The sequence below is a fragment of the Scardinius erythrophthalmus genome (assembly GCF_964197995.2).
Source record: "Scardinius erythrophthalmus genome assembly, chromosome: 6".
Lineage (NCBI taxonomy): Eukaryota > Metazoa > Chordata > Actinopteri > Cypriniformes > Leuciscidae > Scardinius > Scardinius erythrophthalmus.
The window spans coordinates 363,258-389,052 of NC_138226.1; the positions used below are offsets into that span (position 1 = coordinate 363,258).

At 39.2% G+C, this 25,795-nt stretch overlaps 1 protein-coding gene across 1 annotated transcript in view; it reads right to left on the minus strand.

Annotated features, from left to right (window-relative positions):
* The window catches only part of gpc6b (glypican 6b), an 81,849-nt gene that overhangs the window by 23,960 nt on the left and 32,094 nt on the right, over positions 1 to 25,795 (minus strand). The gene's annotated exons all lie outside the window — the stretch shown is intronic.

A 25,795-nucleotide genomic window follows, 5' to 3' on the forward strand; every position in this document is an offset into this window, starting at 1 on the left:
GGTCCTTAAAATAGGCTTTATTTTCTTTTAAAGGAAAAAAATTAGTAGTAAAGGAAAAAAAGGTGAAAATGCCTTGTTGATGCTAGAGGTCAGAGGAGAATGGGCCGACTGATTCAAGCAGATAGAAGAGCAACTTTGACTGAAATAACCACTCGTTACAACCGAGGCATGCAGCAAAGCATTTGTGAAGCCACAACACGCACAACCTTGAGGCGGATGAGCTACAACAGCAGAAGACCCCACCGGGTACCACTCATCTCCACTACAAATAGGAAAAAGAGGCTACAATTTGCACGAGCTCACCAAAATTGGACAGTTGAAGACTGGAAAAATGTTGCCTGGTCTGATGAGTCTCGATTTCTGTTGAGACATTCAGATGGTAGAGTCAGAATTTGGCGTAAACAGAATGAGAACATGGATCCATCATGGCTTGTTACCACTGTGCAGGCTGGTGGTGGTGGGGTAATGGTGTGGGGGGTGTTTTCTTGGCACACTTTAGGCCCCTTAGTGCCAATTGGGCATTGTTTAAATGCCACGGCCTACCTGAGCATTGTTTCTGACCATGTCCATCCCTTTATGACCACCATGTACCCATTCTCTGATGGCTACTTCCAGCAGGATAATGCACCATGTCACAAAGCTCGAATCATTTCAAACTGGTTTCTTGAACATGACAATGAGTTCACTGTACTAAAATGGCCCCCACAGTCACCAGATCTCAACCCAATAGAGCATCTTTGGGATGTGGTGGAACGGGAGCTTCGTGCCCTGGATGTGCATCCCACAAATCTCCATCAACTGCAAGATGCTATCCTATCAATATGGGCCAACATTTCTAAAGAATGCTTTCAGCACCTTGTTGAATCAATGCCACGTAGAATTAAGGCAGTTCTGAAGGCGAAAGGGGGTCAAACACAGTATTAGTATGGTGTTCCTAATAATCCTTTAGGTGAGTGTATATATATATATATATACAGTCGTGCTCAGAATTAATCATACCCCTGTTAAATATGATCAAAAATGGCTGTAAAAAATTATCCCCCCCCCCACTTTCAATTCTTTTACTTCAATGTTTGATTTGATTACTTTGATTTTTGCCAATTTTTTTAATGAAAGATCAAAAGGATAAACGATGCAGATTTATTTTTTACAGCCATTTTTGATCATATTTACCAGGGGTATGATTAATATATATATATATATATATATATATATATATATATATATATATATATATATATATATATATATATATATATACAGTATATATATATATACATATATATATATATACATATATACACACACACACACACATACATTATATATATATATATATATATATATATATATAAATGGCTGTATTACAGTAACAGTTTACAATGAGGTCTTATTTGTTAACATTATTTAATAGGGGTGTAACGATACCCTCATGTCGATACATTCGATAAATATCACGATACTGAACTCGATATTATTGCGATACTCCAAATCATATAATAAAAGGTTAACAAAAAATGTACTGTGCTAAATTTGATATTACATTGTGTGTGTAAATGAATAGACTTGGACTTGGTGCTGATAAACCCAAAGCATTAATATTAAGATAATTAAGATTAATAAATGCTGTAGAAGTATTGTTCATTCTTAGTTATTGTAAAGAGTTACCATCATTACCATTTGATGTTTTTACTTAACCATGAAGATATTTGTCCAGTTCCAGGTTATAAAATAAGCTGATGGTGGATGGATGCACATAACGCCTCTAATACATTCACAGTAGGGTTAATAATGTCGGCTGACGCGGGTGTGGCAACAGATCCGTCCACAAATATGATGGAGGAAAACATTTCTGTCATGTCAACATGTATTTTCCCCTGCAGGCGTGGACTGAAGACCCGAGCGCCACACTAACCTCTGAACATGATGTGGAGAGCTGGCATACACCGCTTTAATAACACACTGGCCAGACAACACGGCTCCACTGGGAACCAGTCAACAGCTACACAGAAAACCAGCAGGAGTTTCCTCATCACCTTCACAGAAGCTTTCCCTTCAAGGGATAGTTCACCCAAAAATGAAAATTAGCCCATGATTTACTCTCCCTCAAGCCATCCTAGGTGTATATGACATTCTTCTTTCAGACAAATACAAAAATAAAAGTGCATCTGTCCATCATAAAAGCACATCTATCTGTCATAAAAGTGCATCCATCCATTATAATAAAAGTGCATCTGTCCATCATAAAAGCACATCTATCTGTCATAAAAGTGCATCCATCCATTATAAAAAAAGTGCATCTGTCCATCATAAAAGTGCATCTGTCCATTATAAAAGTGCATCTGTCCATCATAAAAGTGCATCCATCCATTATAAAAAAAGTGCATCTGTCCATCATAAAAGTACAGGGTGGGCCATTTATATGGATACACCATAATAACATGGGAATGGTTGGTGATATTAAAGTCCTGTTTGTGGCACATTAGTATATGTGAGGGGGCAAACTCCTCAAGATGGGTGGTGACCATGACATATACTAATGTGCCACAAACAGGACTTTAATATCACCAACCATTCCCATGTTATTACCGTGTATCCATATAAATGGCCCACCCTGTATATCAATCTATCATAAAAGTGTATCTGTCCATCATAAAAGTGTATCTGTCCATCATAAAAGTATATCAATCTATCATAAAAGTGCATTTGTCCATCATAAAAGTGCATCTATCCATCATAAAAGTATATCAATCTATCATAAAAGTGCATCTGTCCATCATAAAAGTGTATCTGTCCATCATAAAAGTATATCAATCTATCATAAAAGTGCATTTGTCCATCATAAAAAGTGCATCTGTCCATCATAAAAGTGTATCTGTCCATCATAAAAAGTGCATCTGTCCATCATAAAAGTGTATCTGTCCATAATAAAAGTGCAACTGTCCATTATAAAAGTGCATCTGTCCATCATAAACGTGCATCTGTCCATCATAAACGTGCATCTGTCCATCATAAAAGTGCATCTGTCCATCATAAAAGTGCATCTGTCCATCATAAAAGTGCATCTGTCCATCATAAAAGTGCATCTGTCCATCATAAAAGTATATCAATCTATCATAAAAGTGCATCTGTCCATCATAAGTGCATCTATCCATCATAAAAGTGCATCTGTCCATCATAAAAGTGCATCTGTCCATAATAAAAGTGCATCTGTCCATCATAAAAGTGCATCTATCCATCATAAAAGTGCATCTGTCCATCATAAAAGTGCATCTGTCCATCATAAAAGTGCATCTGTCCATCATAAAAGTGCATCTGTCCATCATAAAAGTGCATCTATCCATCATAAAAGTGCATCTGTCCATCATAAAAGTGCATCTGTCCATCATAAAAGTGCATCTGTCCATCATAAAAGTGCATCTGTCCATCATAAAAGTGCATCTGTCATCATTAAAGTGCATCTGTCATCATTAAAGTGCATCTGTCCATCATAAAAGTGCATCTGTCCATCATAAAAGTGCATCTATCCATCATAAAAGTGCAACTGTCCATCATAAAAGTGCATCTGTCCATCATAAAAGTGCATCTATCCATCATAAAAGTGCATCTGTCCATCATAAAAGTGCATCTATCCATCATAAAAGTGCATCTGTCCATCATAAAAGTGCATCTGTCATCATTAAAGTGCATCTGTCCATCATAAAAGTGCATCTGTCCATCATAAAAGTGCATCTATCCATCATAAAAGTGCATCTGTCCATCATAAAAGTGCATCTGTCCATCATAAAAGTGCATCTGTCCATCATAAAAGTGCATCTGTCATCATTAAAGTGCATCTGTCCATCATAAAAGTGCATCTGTCCATCATAAAAGTGCATCTGTCCATCATAAAAGTGCATCTATCCATCATAAAAGTGCATCTGTCCATCATAAAAGTGCATCTGTCATCATTAAAGTGCATCTGTCCATCATAAAAGTGCATCTGTCCATCATAAAAGTGCATCTATCCATCATAAAAGTGCATCTGTCCATCATAAAAGTGCATCTGTCCATCATAAAAGTGCATCTGTCCATCATAAAAGTGCATCTGTCCATCATAAAAGTGCATCTGTTATCATTAAAGTGCATCTGTCCATCATAAAAGTGCATCTGTCCATCATAAAAGTGCATCTGTCCATCATAAAAGTGCATCTGTCCATAATAAAAGTGCAACTGTCCATCATAAAAGTGCATCTGTCCATCATAAAAGTGCATCTATCCATCATAAAAGTGCATCTGTCCATCATAAAAGTGCATCTGTCATCATTAAAGTGCATCTGTCCATCATAAAAGTGCATCTGTCCATCATAAAAGTGCATCTGTCCATCATAAAAGTGCATCTGTCCATCATAAAAGTGCATCTGTCCATCATAAAAGTGCATCTGTCCATAATAAAAGTGCAACTGTCCATCATAAAAGTGCATCTGTCCATCATAAAAGTGCATCTATCCATCATAAAAGTGCATCTGTCCATCATAAAAGTGCATCTGTCATCATTAAAGTGCATCTGTCCATCATAAAAGTGCATCTGTCCATCATAAAAGTGCATCTGTCATCATTAAAGTGCATCTGTCCATCATTAAAGTGCATCTATCATCATAAAAGTGCATCTGTCCATCATAAAAGTGCATCTGTCATCATTAAAGTGCATCTGTCCATCATAAAAGTGCATCTGTCCATCATAAAAGTGCATCTGTCCATCATAAAAGTGCATCTGTCCATCATAAAAGTGCATCTGTCATCATTAAAGTGCATCTGTCCATCATAAAAGTGCATCTGTCCATCATAAAAGTATATCAATCTATCATAAAAGTGCATCTGTCCATCATAAAAGTGCATCTGTCATCATTAAAGTGCATCTGTCCATCATAAAAGTGCATCTGTCCATCATAAAAGTATATCAATCTATCATAAAAGTGCATCTGTCCATCATAAGTGCATCTATCCATCATAAAAGTGCATCTGTCCATCATAAAAGTGCATCTGTCCATAATAAAAGTGCAACTGTCCATCATAAAAGTGCATCTATCCATCATAAAAGTGCATCTGTCCATCATAAAAGTGCATCTGTCCATCATAAAAGTGCATAAGCTCAGATCATTGGGTTATGGAAGAACTCTATTAAAGGGCACATATCATGAAAATCTGAGTTCCTCCGTGTGTCAGTGCTGTAATCGCTGCTTCTACCAACACAGAAAACATGTAAAGTGAAACCCAGTAACTGTGTTCTGGTCAGGCTGTCTCTGCAAGCATGTTAAAAAATAAGCCGATCAGATTTCGCTCTCCTTCTGACGTATGAAGAGGATCTTATTATAATATTACCGGCCCTAAATCTGCACGTTTACACACACCAGCCGACATTTGGTTCCACACGCAACAACAGAGACCAGTTCTAACGCACTGATGAAGATCCAGCAGAGCCTGAAGCTGTTCTGTGGTTGAGCACAGACGAGCACTGAACACTATTGACCAGAACATGTCACCGCTGGCTTATAAAGACCTCAGGAACTGTGGACACTTGTGGAGAAGTTCAACATGATGGTGAGATGATCAGTGTAACTCCACAACAACTACAGAAATGTCTCCACTAACATTCAGAAGCTCTTCCTGAGTCTCTCCGTAAGGCTGCACTCACTACTGGTTATTCTGGGATTCTGGATGAGGGAGATTGGCCTGTTCTGTTATTGCCGGAGTTTCTGAAGCTCGAGTAAAGACTTCACCCTAGAGGTCTTCACAGGTCCAAAAATTCGTGCCCGAACCCGAAAGAGACCCGTAATGTGCTAAACCGAACCGACCCGGACCCGTCTATTATTTCAAAAGCTGGACCCGGACCCGTGCAGATCCGAGAAATGCCTAACTGGACCCGACCCGGACCCGTCTATTATTTGAAAGCTGGACCCGAAACCGACGGGAAGACACAGACCCGACTGGACCCGATTGTCACATATTCCACCTTAAACTGCTATTACAAGTCAATAAACCTGTTGCGAAAAATACAACTTTTTGTCTTACCTAATTTAAGCCGTGGTAGCTTAGTAGTCTCCTCTCCCTTCCTTGTAACGTTACCTGGCTGGCTGTGATCATGCATTACAATCCTCCGACAAGAAAGTTATTCATGTTATTCCTCTCGTTATTCCAAGTCCAAGCTTAATCCACTCATTATTTCAGCTTCAAAAGTCCACTTGATGTCACGGTGACGGATGACAAATGCAACTTTGCACATGTAACGTTAACTTACATTCTGACTCGAGTTAACTCGCATAATAACTTTGACTGTTTGCCCTTTTGAACTAACGTTATAATAACGATTGCTCGTTCAGTGCCATGGCCGCTGACGTTTTTTATTTGCTATCATCTCTGTGCTCTCTGCTCTGCATCGAGTCCTAATCTGACCACTAAAACTTTAAGATTAAACAAGACGGTTAATTTATATTGTAAAATCTAAAGCGCGGTTTGGCGGTCCCTCACTGAAGCTCTGGTAACTGGTTGCCATAGAAACATGACACGCGCTTGAGACTGCACATGCACGCTAGCTGGATCAACCTAAAATATGCTTTTTAACGCAATTTATTTTGAGTGTCCTAATTTTACAAGTTGCAAGTTACAAAAAAAACACAAGCAGTGTCTAATCACGACCGGGTTTTCTCCGAGTCTGATCTAATGACTCCGATCGCACGGGTATTACACACAATGTTAAACAGACCCGGGACCCGAAGTAATAAATTCGGACCCGACCCGGACCCGGCTGATCATTTAAAATATAGACCCGAACCCGTACGGGTCCCGGGTCGGGTCCCGGGTCAACGGGTCTCGGGTTCACTGTGTAGACCTCTACTTCACCCTCTTCTGAGCGGAGGCGGGGCTAAAGCTCATTTGCATTTAAAGGGACACACACAAACGGCATGTTTTTGCTCACAACCAAAAAGTGGCAAATTTGACAAGATGTAATAAATGATCTGAGGGGATTTGAGCTGAACTTCCACAGACACAGTCTGGAGACACCGGAGATTTATATTACATCTTGTGAAAAGGGGCATAATATGTCACCTTTAATGAGAACTGAGAATAATTCCCCTGGACATGACTGAGAGTCCGCATCCCGAACACAACCAGGGTCACACCAGGATTCAACCCGACTGTCCCTTCCAGCAACTCATTTCAGCACAGACCGCTGTATGGAAGCAATGTTAAAAACGCCCCGAGATGCCAAAGCCAAACCAAAGCACTGCCCTAACCCTGCCTGAGTACTGGGAGAGAGAGATTCCTGAACTTCCTTCCTCGCATGAGCAGACGTGTGCCGGATATGATGAAGTAACATCTATTTCACCCGAATCAAACCTTACGCTCTTAAAAACACAGATCCCAGAAGGGATTAAGAAGAAATATAGCTGCGAGCAGCGATTACGGGCCCAAGCCGGTGGCACCGCAACCCCGGTGCCTTTAGGGTGGCGGTGCCGCCGGCTTTGGCCCTTCATCGCTGCAATATATATATATATATATATATATATATATATATATATATACATATATATATACATATACATATACATATATATTTATTTATTTATTTATTTATTTATTTATTTATTTATTTATTTATTTATTTATTTATTTATTTATTTATTTATTTATTTATTTATTTATTTATTTATTTATTTATTTATTTATTTATTTATTCATTCATTCATTCATTCATTTTATTTTTTTTATTATTATTATTTTTTTATTCTGATTTTATGATACACTCAAAATATTCCACAACAAATCCTTTAAATTTAATGTAAAGTAAAAATGAAAGTAAGCAGTGTTGGGCTCACGTAACCCTCTCATCAGAATCAAAATGTTTCAACATTTGCGATGTATTTGGATGCTAAACTATTCTTTATTATAGGCTTTGTTCTTCACTCGTGTTCCAATATCGACGGAAAACAATCATCCTCTTCACATGCGTAAAAATTTGCTTGGAAACATCACAGTGGAGCGAGCGGTGCTTACTGTGAATGTACGAATTGTACTACTGACTATTTAGAGCAGTGTAATTTTTATATGTTAGGTTGACTATTTTATTATTATATTTTATTAAGGCTATAATGAACAGGCTGCGATGTCAAGATTGTAATGCTGGAGTGTGTGTGTGTGTGTGTGTGTGTGTGTGTGTGTGTGTGTGTGTGTGTGTGTGTGTGTTCATGTTTTTCTATCCCGGTGGGGACTTTAACCTGAATGCACACAGGCTCATGGGGACTCGTGTCACAGTGGGGACCTAAATAGAGGTCCCCATGGGTAAACAAGATTATAAATCATACAGAATGAGTTTTTTTGGAAATGTAAAAATGCAGAAAGTTTTCTGGGATAGGTAGGTTTAGGGGTAGGGTTAGTGTGAGGAGATAGAATATACAGTTTGTACAGTATAAAAACCATTAAGTCCATGGAGAGTACCCACAAAGATAGTAAACCGTGTGTGTGTGTGTGTGTGTGTGTGTGTGTGTGTGTGTGTGTGTGTGTGTGGCGTGGGCGCGATTGAACAGTAGACACATAAAAACATACTCCGTCATTATACAGGACGACATTCAAACTGCAAAGTGTTAACTTATATTTGTGTACAGTTGCAATAAAACACAAAATTGTGCTTTTGTAAAATAATTTCAAGCAATCCACCCCCCGAAAGGCGCTAATTTTAAAATGAAACTAAAATGCTCATGGCGGCACGGGCATTCATAACGGTGCGCGTCCACTGCGAGGAACGAGCAGAACAGAGTGAACGTTTTTCAGTTAATTCCTACTTCCATAGGAATTCATTTGAAACGCTCGCTCAACCAATATAAATGTCAGTGCGGACGAACATATTTTACTTTCGTTTTTAAGTTAGCGATTAAAAAGCCCCCAGCGGTGTCACACGTCAGTTAAAGGTACAATATGCAATAATTTTGCATTAAAATATCCCATAATCTCAAGGCCAGTGTTATATATTTTGTTAAGTTGATTACTTACAATATCCCAAATGTTTCCAACTATTTTTAAATCGTGAGAAAATTGCGATTTTAACCAAGGAAACGGGTCGTTAGAGCAGGGGGAGCTGGGAGTCGCCAGTCAATTGCGTCACATCCGCGTTACCCTCGGTTTCCGCTCGTACTGCGTGGAGTCCTGGACAAATGCGGAAGTTGTAATTGTAGCGTCTATCAAGCAACAAACGTTAGCTTGTTTCGTGCAGTCGTTATGGAACACAATTATTCTTTACCGATTGCAGCTGGTTCTGTCGACAAAGCATGCTTAAATTTATATTTTCCAAATGTAGCATTCTGTAATAGTTATGTAAGGGAAGTATTATTGCTTTAGATTTGTGTTTAGTTCATTGACATTGTTTATCACGTCTGGTGTTTATGGCCATGTAAATAAATATAGCATGTGTTATACATAAAGATTAATCAGTATTTTGGAAAATGATGTGGGTATGTTCGAATGTACTTTTACAACAATGGTTTAGAACACGTAAAACTGCGCCGCTTTATCACAACAATGAATTCGACATACACAGTAACATCTATGATAACCAGTGTAGTATTAAACCTTACTTTTCTTGCGGTTAATTAATTTTAATGAAATAAAAGTGTGATGAGGTTTAAGAGTCAGGAAGGAAGAAGACAGGGGTCAGCGTGACTGGTACTTTATTAAAATAAAGCAAAACAAACTAAAGTCATGCACAACGCGCATTCACCGTGGCAACCGCGACGGCACAAAACAGTTCAAAAATGAGAGCTCGGATCCACCGGTTTTCTTTCTCTGCGTCCAATTTTCTCTTCAGTCTCTCTCTCGTTCCAGCGCGCGGCTTATAAGCAGTCTCTCCAAGCGGATCACAGCAATAAGACACAGGTGTTCGTCATTTGCACTTGACCTACTTGCGTCCCACGCTCGTCTCTTCTCTCTCCCATTACAGACCGCGCTGAACCATGCCCCCCTCGCCACAAAAAGCATGTCATTATAAAAATAGAACTTAGCCTCATCCATGAACATGATTTTTCGATTCCCATCTGACTGATTTACATCCACGGTGGAGTTTAAAACGACAGTTCCCATCATTCCCGCTCCTTCACATCGTCATCAAGCTACGCCGTTGTTGTTGTTTGGAATGTAGCGCCCTCTCGTGGCAAAAAATTCTTGCATATTGTAGCTTTAACCGGTGGTAAAATATTCTCACCGTCACATACCTAGTATATTTTTATATAGATATAATAGGCCTACCTGATTTTGAACACAAGAGGGCAGTATAGCACTATGTTTGACTTTATTTATGTATTGTTTAGACTAAACAACCATTCTGGCAGTTTTTAAACTTAAAATTCATTCTTAAATTGAAAAAAAGAATAAAATGTTTAGTTGTGATGTTTGTATACTTTTATATAGAAATAAATGGTATATAATTACATTTTTAGAAAATTTGAGGCTTTTAGTTTTTCCTTTTTGGACATTACTTTAATCCCTCGCCATAGCAAAACCGTTTGAGATATTTATTATCCGTTCACAATTTAGCATATTTAATGTATTTTCATCATGTTGAAAAAGTTTGGTGGGAATAAAATAAATAGTTTAAGAGGAGTGGCTAAAAATTCATAGGCTGATTTTGCAAAAAAATCCACATTCAGAACAAAATATCTGACTTCCTTTTGCTCTGAGCTAATGAACGTAAATTAGAAAGTTGTCCGGCTTGATGAGAACAATATAAAAACAATTTTTTTTTACTGTATTTAAAACTAACCCCCCCACTTTTGTCAAAAGCATGTTGAAAGTGACACACTTCCTGCTGCCAGTTGGTGGCGCTATAACTTTGAATCACAATAGTCACATCCATCTGATCGGCCTCTTACCACGAACACACATTGAGATTTTCTCAATGTTACTCAGAAAACGGGTTATAAGTTTATTTCATTTGAAGTACTTGTACTAAATGTTACGCTCTTAGATGTTCGAAAAACATCCCTATTATCTCTAGCCTTGGCTACCGTATATAGACCGCCTGGGCCTTACGCTGATTTCCTAAAAGAGTTTGCAGATTTTCTCTCAGACCTATTAGTTAACTTCGATAAAGCATTAATTGTTGGAGACTTTAATATCCATGTAGATAATCAAAATGATGCGTTAGGGGCTGCGTTTACAGATTTATTAAACTCCTTTGGGGTCAAGCAAAACATTACCGGACCGACTCATCGATTTAATCATACACTCGATTTAATTATATCACATGGAACCGATCCAACCGATATAGATATCATTCCACAAAGTGACGATGTCACTGACCATTACATGGTAACTTGCATATTACGTACTCCTGTAATATATCATGCTGCGCCGCGTTATCGATTAGGCAGAACAATCCTTCCATCCACCATAGATAATTTTTCAAACAGCTTATCGGATCTGTCTCAGCTGCTCAGTGAACCCAAACAAACAGATGAACTTGAGGAATTAACTAGCACTATGAGCACCATTCTCTCTGGATCATTGGATATTGTTGCGCCCATTAGATTAAAAAAGGTCAGAGAGAAAAGTAAAGCACCATGGTACAACAATACTACGCGTGTTCTAAAGAGAGAAACCCGTAATTTAGAGCGTAAATGGAAACAAACCAACTTAGAGGTCTTTAGAATCGCATGGAAAGACAGTATGTCACGTTATAAAAAGGCCCTAAAAGCGGCCAGGGCTGAGCATCTACGCAAACTAATAGAAAACAACCATAACAATCCTAAGTTCTTATTTAACACCGTGGCGAGACTAACAAATAAACAGATGTCTCCTGAACAAAATATTCCATTACAGTTTAGTAGTAATGATTTCATGAAGTTCTTCACTGAGAAAATAGAAAACATCAGAACCACAATTGTAAACGTTCAATCCTCAATCGCGCCTTATAATTCAGCCTCAATTATCACGCCGCAAGAACAATTACAGTGCTTCACAACTATAGAACAAAAAGAGTTAAATAAACTTTTTACTTCATCTAAAACAACAACATGTTTATTAGATCCCATACCAACTAAACTATTGAAAGAAGTGTTACCTGTAGTGGAAGAGCCTCTCCTCAATATTATTAACTCGTCTTTATCTTTAGGTCATGTTCCAAAAACATTTAAACTGGCAGTTATAAAACCTCTCATTAAGAAACCACAATTAGATCCGAATAATCTAGTAAATTATAGACCCATTTCAAATCTACCTTTTATGTCTAAAATACTAGAAAAAGTTGTGTCCGCTCAACTGGGCTCTTTCTTACAAGAAAATGACACCTATGAAAAGTTTCAGTCTGGATTCAGGCCGCATCATAGCACTGAAACTGCGCTCGTTAAAATCACAAATGATTTACTTTTAGCTTCTGACCAAGGCTGTATCTCAATATTAGTTTTACTTGATCTTAGTGCTGCGTTCGATACTATAGATCATACAATACTCTTAGATCGACTACAAAATTATACTGGTGTTCAAGGACAAGCATTAAGCTGGTTTAGATCGTATTTATCTGACCGCTACCATTTTGTTTATTTAAATGGAGAAAAATCTATCATAACTCCAGTAAACTATGGAGTGCCGCAGGGATCTGTGTTAGGCCCTCTATTATTCTCAATATATATGCTACCACTTGGAAATATTATAAGGAAACATGGAATTAGTTTCCATTGTTATGCTGATGACACTCAAATCTATATTTCATCACGGCCAGATGAAAACGCTAAATTATCCAAATTGACAGAGTGTGTTAAAGATATAAAAGATTGAATGACGCATAATTTTCTTTTATTAAATCCAGACAAGACAGAGGTACTACTTATCGGTTCAAAAAACCACCCACAAAACCTCTCACAATACAACTTTAACATAGTAGGATGTCCTGTTACTTCATCCTCTACAGTAAAAGACCTGGGTGTTATATTAGACTGCAACCTGTCTTTTGAAAATCATATTTCATATGTTACAAGAACAGCCTTTTTCCACCTTAGAAACATTGCTAAGCTACGTAATATGCTATCAGTTTCTGACGCAGAAAAGTTAGTTCATGCATTCATGACCTCGAGACTAGATTACTGTAATGCGTTATTAGCCGGTTGTCCTGCATCCTCAATAAACAAGCTACAGTTAGTCCAAAATGCCGCCGCTAGAGTTCTAACTAGATCAAGAAAATATGATCATATAACACCGATTTTATCATCCCTACATTGGTTACCTATAAAGTCCCGTATTAATTACAAGGTATTGCTACTGACTTATAAAGCCCTAAACGGCTTAGCTCCAGTCTATTTAACCGATCTTCTATCGCCCTATAATCCATCGCGCTCTTTAAGGTCACTAAATTCGAGGCTTTTGGTCATACCTAGGATATCTAGGTCCACCAAAGGAGGGAAAGCATTTTCACATTTAGCACCAAAACTCTGGAATAGTCTTCCGGATACTGTTCGTTGCTCAGACTCGCTCTCCCAGTTTAAAACTAGATTAAAGACGCATCTCTTCAGCCAGGCATTCATATAATACTTTTAATTCTACAGTTAAATCTGACCTCTAGTTCATAAACGCCAGAGGAGAACTGGCCCCCGACTGAGCCCGGGTTCTCCCAAGGTTTTTTTTTCTCCATTAGGTCACCTGATGGAGTTTTTCGGTTCCTTGCCACTGTTGCCTTTGGCTTGCTCAGTTGGGGATATTTGGGGATATTTAATTTAATTAATCAATCAACGATACTATTGATCAGCATTACCGAACGTAGACGTTCCACTAGAAACAAACATTGATGTATTGTTCTAATTTATTACTGTGAAGCTGCTTTGATACAACCTGTGTTGTGAAAAGCGCTATATAAATAAACTTGACTTGACTTGACTTGACTTGACTTGACACTGCTGAAGTTTCATCAAGATCAGTTAATGTATGCAGAAGTTATAACACACTTCGTGTCTCTCTTTTCTCGCCATAAATTTGTTTCCTCACCACGGCCAAACCGTTCAAGATATCAAAAATCCGTCCGCAATTTAGCATCCTCAATGTCTTTACTTCATTCTGACTGAGTTTGGAGGTGATTGAATGAATTCTCTAGGAGGAGTACATCACATTCCACAGCAAGCGTTTTCCAAACAACCCATAATAGCTGACTTCCTGTTGGGCTGGCGTGAAACTTGACAAAGGGAAAGTTGTTCGGCCCGACGAGATCTATATGTGTACCGAGTTTCATATTAATTCATGCAAGCGTGTTTGATCTATGGACCAAGTTTTCAGACCCTGTTCAAGAGGGCGCTGTTGAGCCCCCCTGCCACGCCCGTTTCTGAAACTTTTCACATGTCTACTGGCTAATAAGTGTTATGTGTCTGTCGAGTTTCATCCAATTTCAAGCATGTTAAGAGTCTCAAACGCATCCGAAAAGAATATTAAAACTTGATGCGTTGCCACGGCAACAGTATCTAAGATATCAATAATCCTTTCACAGGTCTACATCTGCCCTGTGTTTACATTATACACATAAAGTTTGAAGCAAATCGGGTAAAATTAAGAGGGTGACTTCAAAGCATTTTGAAAGTGACACACTTCCTGCTGCCAGTTGGTGGCGCTATAACTTTGACTCACAATAGTCACATCCATGTGATCGGCCTCTTACAACGAACACACTGCTGAAGTTTCATCAAGATCAGTTAATGTATGCAGAAGTTCTAACACACTTCCTGTGTCCCATTATTCGCCATAAATTCGTTTCCTCGCCACGGCCAAACCGTTCGAGATATCAAAAATCCGTTCGCAAGAATTCATCCTCAATGTCTTGACTTTATTCTCACCGAGTTTGGTGGCGATCGGATGAAATCCCTAGGAGGAGTATTTCACATTCCATTGTATGCGTTTTCCAAACAACGTATAATAACCGACTTCCTGTTGGGCTTTTGTAAAACTTAGAGCACGAAAGTTGTTCGGCCCGATGAGATCTATATGTGTACTGAGTTTCATATTATTACATGCAAGCGTGTTTGATTTATGGACCAAGTTTTCGGACCCCATTCCAGGGGGCGCTGTCGAGCCCCCCTGCCACGCCCCAGTACCAGCTTCAGCCCGGCCCTGATGGCCGCAGGTTCTGACGTGTGTGCAAAATTTCAAGAGTTTTTGAGCATGTTAAGGGCCCCAAAAGTGGCAAAAAGGCAAAAAAAAAAAATAATGAAGAAAAAAAAAAAGAAAAAAAAAAAATAATCCTTACGGAAACAATAGGGCCTTCGCCCTTTCAGGGCTTGGGCCCTAATAAAGAATTTACTGAGACATTATTAGGGCCCAAGCCCTGAAAGGGCGAAGGCCCTATTGTTTCCGTAAGGATTATTTTTTTTTTGCCTTTTTGCCACTTTTGGGGCCCTTAACATGCTCAAAAACTCTTGAAATTTTGCACACACGTCAGAACCTGCGGCCATCAGGGCCGGGCTGAAGCTGGTACCGGGGCGTGGCAGGGGGGCTCGACAGCGCCCCCTGGAATGGGGTCCGAAAACTTGGTCCATAAATCAAAAACGCTTGCATGTAATAATATGAAACTCAGTACACATATAGATCTCATCGGGCCGAACAACTTTCGTGCTCTAAGTTTTACAAAAGCCCAACAGGAAGTTGGTTATTATACGTTGTTTGGAAAACGCATACAATGGAATGTGAAATACTCCTCCTAGGGATTTCATCCGATCGCCACCAAACTCGGTGAGAATAAAGTCAAGACATTGAGGATGAATTCTTGCAAACAGATTTTTGATATCTCGAACGGTTTGGCTGTGGCAAGGAAACGAATTTATGGCGAGAAAAGAGAGACACGAAGTGTTATAACTTCTGCACACATTAACTGATCTTGATGAAACTTCAGCAGTGTGTTCGTGGTAAGAGGCCGGTCAGATGGATGCAACTATTGTGAGTCAAAGTTATAGCGCCACCAACTGGCAACAAGAACTGTGTCACTTTCAAAATGCTTTTGGCAAAATGGGGGGGTTACTTTTACCCACAGTTACAAAAATCAGTACATATATTGGTCTCATCGAGCCGGACAAGTTTCTAATTTACAGTCATTAGCTCTGACCAACAGGAAGTCAGATATTTTGGTTTGAATGTGGATTTATTTGCAAAAATCAGCCTCTGAATTTTATATATATATATATATATTTTAAAGTGACAAGACAGAGAATATTACTTTTCCGATATATATATATATATATATATATAGCTGCGAGCAGCGATGGAGGGCCCAAGCCGGTGACACCGCCACCGCCACTGACTTTAGTGCAACTAAATGCACCAGGGTGGCGGTGCCACCGGCTTGGGCCCGCAATCGCTGCTCGCAGCTATATTTTGCATTTGCATTTGTAGGAGTTTCACTTTCAGACACTCAATTTGTGAGAGGAGAATAGTTAAACCTCTTTTTGACCAAAAACATGATTTAAAAAAACAATGTGCTTCCTCGGAATGGTACGACACTTGGTTATTTAAGTGGAAAAACATGGACACGACTCGAAAGAGTTAAATAGTTACACTTAAAGAAAAAAAAGGGGGGTACAATCTAGAAATCAGCCACGATGCAGAACAGAATTCACAGCAACGAAGAATCGAAAAATATATTTTTTTAAAAATCAGAAAATGTATGGATTAATTAACGGTGTTGTATTGTAAAAATAGAGGGGGTGGAATTGATCATAATTACTGCATAATTATCACCAGTACCATAACATTCCCTCAAAATATTAAAAATTATTATTAAACAGAAATATATGACATTGATTTTACTGGGAGTAAAAGCTGCTCCACTCGGGGTCCAGGTCTGCTCCAGGTGTGTGTGTGTGTGTGTGTGTGTGAGAGCTCTTACCGGTGTAGCGGCTCCACTCGGGGTCCAGGTCTGCTCCAGGTGTGTGTGTGTGTGTGTGTGTGTGTGTGTGTGTGAGCTCTTACCGGTGTAGCGGCTCCACTCGGGGTCCAGGTCTGCTCCAGGTGTGTGTGTGTGTGTGTGTGTGTGTGAGCTCTTACCGGTGTAGCGGCTCCACTCGGGGTCCAGGTCTGCTCCAGGAGTGTGAGTGTGTGTGTGTGTGTGTGTGTGTGTGTGTGTGTGAGCTCTTACCGGTGTAGCGGCTCCACTCGGGGTCCAGGTCTGCTCCAGGTGTGTGTGTGTGTGTGTGTGTGAGCTCTTACCGGTGTAGCGGCTCCACTCGGGGTCCAGGTCTGCTCCAGGTGTGTGTGTGTGTGTGTGTGTGTGTGTGTGTGTGTGAGCTCTTACCGGTGTAGCGGCTCCACTCGGGGTCCAGGTCTGCTCCAGGTGTGTGTGTGCGTGTGTGTGTGTGTGTGTGTGAGCTCTTACCGGTGTAGCGGCTCCACTCAGGGTCCAGGTCTGCTCCAGGTGTGTGTGTGTGTGTGTGTGTGTGTGTGTGTGTGTGTGTGAGCTCTTACCGGTGTAGCGGCTCCACTCGGGGTCCAGGTCTGCTCCAGGTGTGTGTGTGTGTGTGTGTGTGTGTGTGTGTGTGTGAGCTCTTACCGGTGTAGCGGCTCCACTCGGGGTCCAGGTCTGCTCCAGGTGTGTGTGTGTGTGTGTGTGTGTGTGTGAGCTCTTACCGGTGTAGCGGCTCCACTCAGGGTCCAGGTCTGCTCCAGGAGTGTGTGTGTGTGTGTGTGTGTGTGTTGTGTGTGTGTGTGTGTGTGTGAGCTCTTACCGGTGTAGCGGCTCCACTCAGGGTCCAGGTCTGCTCCAGGAGTGTGTGTGTGTGTGTGTGTGTGTGTGTGTGTGTGAGCTCTTACCGGTGTAGCGGCTCCACTCAGGGTCCAGGTCTGCTCCAGGAGTGTGTGTGTGTGTGTGTGTGTGTGTGTGTGTGTGTGTGTGTGAGCTCTTACCGGTGTAGCGGCTCCACTCGGGGTCCAGGTCTGCTCCAGGTGTGTGTGTGTGTGTGTGTGTGTGTGTGAGCTCTTACCGGTGTAGCGGCTCCACTCAGGGTCCAGGTCTGCTCCAGGAGTGTGTGTGTGTGTGTGTGTGTGTGTTGTGTGTGTGTGTGTGTGTGTGAGCTCTTACCGGTGTAGCGGCTCCACTCGGGGTCCAGGTCTGCTCCAGGTGTGTGTGTGTGTGTGTGTGTGTGAGCTCTTACCGGTGTAGCGGCTCCACTCAGGGTCCAGGTCTGCTCCAGGAGTGTGTGTGTGTGTGTGTGTGTTGTGTGTGTGTGTGTGTGTGAGCTCTTACCGGTGTAGCGGCTCCACTCGGGGTCCAGGTCTGCTCCAGGTGTGTGTGTGTGTGTGTGTGTGTGTGTGTGTGTGTGTGTGAGCTCTTACCGGTGTAGCGGCTCCACTCAGGGTCCAGGTCTGCTCCAGGTGTGTGTGTGTGTGTGTGTGTGTGTGAGCTCTTACCGGTGTAGCGGCTCCACTCGGGGTCCAGGTCTGCTCCAGGTGTGTGTGTGTGTGTGTGTGTGTGTGTGTGTGAGCTCTTACCGGTGTAGCGGCTCCACTCAGGGTCCAGGTCTGCTTCAGGTGTGTGTGTGTGTGTGTGTGTGCGTGTGTGTGTGTGTGTGTGCGTGTGTGTGAGCTCTTACCGGTGTAGCGGCTCCACTCGGGGTCCAGGTCTGCTCCAGGTGTGTGTGTGTGTGTGTGTGTTTGTGTGTGTGAGCTCTTACCGGTGTAGCGGCTCCACTCAGGGTCCAGGTCTGCTCCAGGTGTGTGTGTGTGTGTGTGTGTGTGTGTGTGTGAGCTCTTACCGGTGTAGCGGCTCCACTCGGGGTCCAGGTCTGCTCCAGGTGTGTGTGTGTGTGTGTGTGTGTGTGTGTGTGTGTGTGTGTGTGTGTGTGTGTGAGCTCTTACCGGTGTAGCGGCTCCACTCGGGGTCCAGGTCTGCTCCAGGTGTGGGGGTGTGTGTGTGTGTGTGTGTGTGTGTGTGTGAGCTCTTATCGGTGTAGCGGCTCCACTCAGGGTCCAGGTCTGCTTCAGGTGTGTGTGTGTGTGTGTGTGTGTGTGTGTGTGTGAGCTCTTACCGGTGTAGCGGCTCCACTCGGGGTCCAGGCTGCTCCAGGTGTGTGTGTGTGTGTACTTGTCTACCTATCTAAGTGGGGACCTTGGTGTCGTTACACACTCACCAACAGGGGACCGTCGAGCCAAGTGGGGACTTTTTTCAAGTCCCCTGTTGGTCATGCTTTAAAACATGTTAAAATCAGCTAAAACACGCTCTGGTGAATTTTTTTCATTTTTGACCAAGTGGGGACCTACATGTGTGTGTGTGTTTAAGTCCATACTCAGCAGCGCTCCTGTAGGCTGGAGCAGGAACTGCAGTGGCCCATTAACACACGTCGTTCACACTTCTCTATTGTTTGAATGGCTGCTGTCCTAGAGGCTCTGAGACTGTAGAGCTGCTGTTTAACTGGAGCTTTCAGTAACACTTTATAATAACTCCACGCTATTAATCATTAGTTAAGAATTAGTAAACAGTTAATCATTTTCTAAAGTTTTATAAATGAATAGACATTAATAAGCAGTATATAAATACAGATATAAATGCTTTATTCTTGTTTTAAAAGCATATCTATAATGTGTTTGATAATTGTATTTTCATACTTTATTAATGATCAATTTATCATTTCTAAATAAAGTATAGTATCATTTACAAAGCAGTTATTTAGGAGTTGTCAGTGGTTCATAAGATCACTTAGAAAGTGTGAGTAAATGATTAAACAATTTAAATGTACATTCATAGATATTTATTATTCAGACATATAGTAATAGTTACTCAGTGTGTTAAATGCTTTATTAACATGTATTTCTACTGTAATGCAGGTAGTTATAAAGTATTTCGTAGTGGTCAGTTCACTATTTTTGTGAGCTCATCTAAAGTGAGGACTAGTTATGCCTTGTAAAACATTTATAAAGGAGATTTAAAGGCTGTTAATATTTCTATGTTCTGTATCACTGTGTGTGTGTTTGTTACCTTTTTCTGTTTAGAAGAAAACTGAGTCTTTAAATCTCCTTTATAAATGATTTACAAAGCACAACTAGTCCTCACTTCAGATGAGCTCACAAAATAGTTAACTGACCACTACTAAATGCTTTATAACTACCTGAATCTACAACATTTACTTACACTTTCTAAGTGATCTTATGAATCACTGACAACACCTAAATAACTGGTTTGTAAATAATGCTATACTTCATTTAGAAATGATAAATTGATAATTAATAAAGTATGAAAATACAATTATTAAACACATTATAGATATGCTTCTAAATCAGTAATACAGCATTTAAAGCTGTATGTATAAAATGCTTATTAATGTCTGCTTTATGAATTATGATTTAACTGTTTACTAATGCTTAACTAATGATTAATAGGATGCAGTTATTATAAAGGTTTACCATATATATTATATTTTTCATAACATAACTTCAAATATGCATTTTTTTATTTATTTTTTTGCCAAGAGGGGATCTGCAACTCAATGTTATAATTATAATGTAATTATTATTATATTATTAAGATATTGCAACTGATAGTATTGGCTGCACATTAATTAAAACATAATTTCTACTGTAATAAATTCAGTAGACATGTCCTTTTTTTTGTTTCCTTTGTTTCTAGGATGTTGATGTACAGAGATAGTCAGTGTTTGAAATATTGCTCAATTTAAATACAACCAAACATACTGTATGTCGCTCGTTACCATCCAACAGTGGACCTTTCTTGAAGATCAAATTCAAAACTTTTAAGTTGACTTGCTGCATCTGGTCATTTTGAAGAAACAATAATGAAATACACAATTTTCTTGTAAGGTCTTTTTTCATAATATAACTTCAAATATGCAAAAAAAAAATTTTTTAAACATGCCAAGATGGAATCTCAACTCTGAACGATGTCTACCTATACAAGTGGGGACTTTCTGAACGATCTCTACCTATACAAGTGGGGACTCACAATAGCCTGCAATGGAGCTGTGTGTGTGTGTGTTTGTGTGTGTGTGAACAGTTAAGTCTGTCTTTATTTTGTATGTCTTTATGTTCATATACATATAATAACACATAATAACATATATATAATATATGTTCACACAGGCATCAGAGATCACAATATGCATAGTTAAACATATACAATAATTTTTTTTTTTTTTTAAGAATGACGAACATTATCAGTTATCAAAAACTTAATTGCTTGAGGAAAGACCATTTAAATCTACAACTGGGTAAAAAATACAGACGGCCCGGCTGTAATAAGGATCCACTGAAGGCAAGTGTAAATGAGAACCCAAGTCCAGTTTATTACAAACAAAAGCAAAGATAAAACTAAAACATGGTGTGGCATGAAAAAATAAAAAATAAAAAACCAGAACATGAACAAAGACTTACAAACAGTGGTCTACAGGAAACAATACTTTACAAAGACACATGGAAAACATGAGGGCTAAATACAAAGACTAATGACAAGACAAGGGACACCTGTGATGAACAGTGATCACACAATTAACCAATGACAAGACACATGGCAGGATCACATGAAAAACAGGGAATCCCATGACAGACATGGAAACATGACATGACACAAAAACATGACAAGAACAAACCCAAAATCATGACACCGGCAGCAACAGTTCAAAATCAGAGGCGAGAATATCCTCTTATCATTCATAATATTATTTTTCTTATTTAACGCTCTCTCTTCAGAGATACTTTCTAAGCTTGGTTATGCAGTCCCTAACAATTTACTTGCCATTGTTATGTGCCATTGCACACACACACACATACATGTCTATATTACTAACAGACCGATATCACTCTACACTGACCAAGTGGGGACGTTCTGAACGATCTCTACCTATACAAGTGGGGACTCACAATAGCCTGCAATGGAGCTGTGTGTGTGTGTGTGTGTGTGTGTGAACAGTGAAGTGAACTGGCAGTGAAGTCTGTCTTCATTATGTAACTATATATATATATATATATATATATATATATATATATATATATAGTATATTATATATTATGCCTTTTATCATTCATAATATTATTTCTCTTATTTAAAGCTTATTTTCTCTCTTCATAGATACTTTCTATGCTTGGTTATGCAGTCCCTTTAGGGTTTATGGGATTAATCAAACAGAAATAGCTCTTTAAGGTAACAATTTCAGGTGACTTATTTTAGTATAGTGTAAAGCATACTTTAAACAGTGAATAATGATTTTATTAATAAAAATGAACTTCGCGTCCCCAGTTGGATGGTAAAGAACGATACGTGTTTGTCTGCTTTGTACATTTCTTGCCATCACAAACACACTGTAAAAATTTTGGAGGTCAATCTCAAAATGTTATGTAGACTTGCTGCACTGAACATTTTTAGTTGGTTCAGTTGAAATATATGAAGTAGGGATGTTCATTTAACATTTTGTTTTCTGACTGACAGCTGGTGCTTGTTAACCAGTCAGATCAGTTAACTGACATGATTTGAAGGTTAGATTAGAATTAAATGGAATTAGAATAGATAATAGTCTGTGACCGATTCAAATACCTCAAACATGTAGACTTACATGTGCAAATAGCAGCATAAACAACAGAACATGAGGATTCACACACCGTCACATCAAGCACCCGCAGTGCTTCTGTGAACACAGTAAACCAGAATAAAACTGTATATGAAGAGTTTGGTTGCAAAACGCGATAAACGCCATTTTTTGACATTTGGATTTTATTATTGGAAATCACTGTTCAGATGTACCTTAATCTATGTGTGAATTGCTGCCATTAATACGATTTAAAAATGTACATTTTAAGCCTACTACAAAATTCATTTTTTCACAAAACGCAATATCCGCCAGCCCAGTTTCTTTACAAAGTGCGATATAACGGTTAGGCTATAGAACGTTCAGGATGCTGCGCGAGCTCAGGATGTCACGCGAGGAGAGAGTAACCGCCGGTGAAGTGCTCCGAGTTTGCTCAGTGATTTAACGATAATATCAAAACAAAAAACATATATTTTTAAAAAGAGGATTCAATAGGCTAACTAAAAAACGTTTACCATTTAATTGTTTATACTGTAGGCGAGCTGTCAGTCAAGTAGGCTACGTCACACACATACACACACACACACACACACACACACACACACAAACAAAACATTGATTCACTAGCTTTTCTTAATGGTATTACAATAGTAGAATATAGCCTAAGGTGGATATATAGCATTTTGCAAAAAAAAAATATATATATATATGTTGTTATGTTGTGTATGTTCTGGCCAAAACTAACTCAGAATCTTATTATTATTAATCAATCTTTGTATATACTATTCCATATATTTATGATATATTGTTTTTTTAACCAATTTAAGATGATTGACAATGTTAAGTTAAATATGTTGTATTTTGGCATGGTTTTTGACTTATTTATGAACTATTTATGGACATAAAATTAAATAAAAAATATCCTGGATTTGAAGAATATTGTGTCCCTGGCCTTCACTGAGCTCAGGTAATAGTTTAATGTACAAAAAATTGTGAATGAACTTGACTGTTGATATCTGTCAAATAACCAACATTTCTCAAAATGGATATATCTCGTTTTGCAACGAAACTCTTCATATATAACTGTATATATAATAAATAGGCCAACTTAAATGAACAATTAACAAAACTAAAGTGCAATAAATAATAAATGCTTTAGGGTCTGTTTACACGACATCATTTTCAACTGAAAACTGAAAACGTTTTGGCCGTTCATTTCAACGAAAATGCCATTTTGTGGGCCTGACAATGCAAGCTTTTGAAAACGAGTTTTAAAGTGCAAGGTTTTGAAAATGATGCCTTTACCATCTGCATGTAAACAACATAAACGGGAATTTGTGAAATTGGTATGTCATTCCAACCCGGTCACACTAAATGCTTCTCTATAGCACACATTGGGCCCTATCTCGCACCCAGCGCAATTGACTTTGTACAGCGACGCATGTATCATTCCTATTTTGCACCCGCGCAAAGCAGACTTTTCCCTGCACAGACGCACGTCGGTTAACTAAGAAATACACTTGCGCTCCCCGGGGCGGTTCAGCGCAAAGAGGAGGCGTGTTCCGGCACAAACGTTCCCTCATGCTATTTTACAGGTTTAGAAAACAATTGCGCCACTGACCGAAAAAAAAACAGTTCAAAGTCAGTGGCGCGTTGAGCATGTTATTCATATGCTATTTTAAGGGCGCATACTTGGCCATAATCAATGTAGCGTGTGCACAACATACACTTTTATTCTCTCATCTACACAGAAGCAGCAGTTCTCATTTTTGCAAATCATACATTATTACAATAGATAGATAGATAGATAGTTTATTATAAAAGCATACATCTAGCTCACACATTTACCCAAATTATCATACGCCTGTTTAATGTTTAACCAAAGTTAATTTGGGTGTGTTTCTCCATCCCCAACGTCCCTGACAAGAACGTCGGTCTCCTCGGCTGTGAACCGCTCCTCGCGTGCGCCTAAAACAAGCGTGCCTGCTCTTAAAGGGAATGTGAGATGACGCTCTGATTGGTTTATTTCACGTTACGCCCAAACCACACCTATGAATAATGAAGCTACTTCAGACCAACCCCTTTTAGATTTGCGCCGGGCGCAAGAGTCATTTATCCCGCCGGGAAAATAGCAACAGCGACGAGATCCGCCCACAAAGTTACTTGCGCTTTGCGCTTTGACACTTGCGTTTCAGATCGTTAAAATAGGGCCCATTGTGTTTATTGTGCAATTTATACGCGGAAATGAGTTTTTACGTGTATGTGATGCGCATGGGTGGGTTTAGGGTAGGTTTAGTAGTGGTGTGTAATATGTAATATGTATTATATGTTTGGTTAGGATTAGTGTTGTAGGGTGTGTGTACACGCAATAAAGTGTGTATCATATGCATGTAAAAAACTAATTTTCGCATAAAACATTGCACGATAAACAATGCGTGCTATAGAGATGCATGTTCATGAGATCAGGCTGGTCATGCACAAGTAAATAACATGTTCACATGTGTACTTATCATCAGGTGTTCACATGGTCATGAGTATTATGTGTTTGCCTTTTTTTTTTTACAAAGTGAACTACTGGCCTGGCTTGCATAATACAGCCCTTTTAGTGTTTATAGGGTTTGTTTGTAAACAATGTTATAGTTGTATTTAACAATATTTTACATTTTGCACGCAGTTGTGTAGTGTATTACTTTAGTTTGAAAATTACTTGCATTATCTTTTTAACTGTTAAATTCTCATTAATTTCTCTTTCATTATGCTTAGATGAGGTTAAATCTTGGCTTGCTCAAAACTTTTTGTCTTTAAATGAAGACAAAACTGAGGTGATCGTTTTTGGCCGGGGGTGAATAGAGCAGAAATATTGCTTTAAGGTAACAATTGCAGGTCACCACATAAGTTAAACTGTACATGATCTAGACTCTAGATAAATATAATGCGACCGCAGCAGTAAGTCAGGGGAATGCTTATATTTATTCCTTTGGTTTCAATTTTGAACATGTTGCAGTTCTTTTTAAAACGGTATACATTTTAATACAATTATAAAATGATATAACATAATTTGATACTGTATATTAGCAGCAATTACAGTACACATTTTTCACTTTAGCAGCAAAGTGCAGACCCTCTTTTCTGTAATGAAAGACCAATCTTATGGGTTGTGGTCTCTCAGACATTGGCAGTAATAAAAATAAAATAAAAACATTGTTTACCTTTGGACTTAAATTACACTTGATACTGGGCATCATTACATTTTTCCCTGACTGACAGGGGATGCTTGT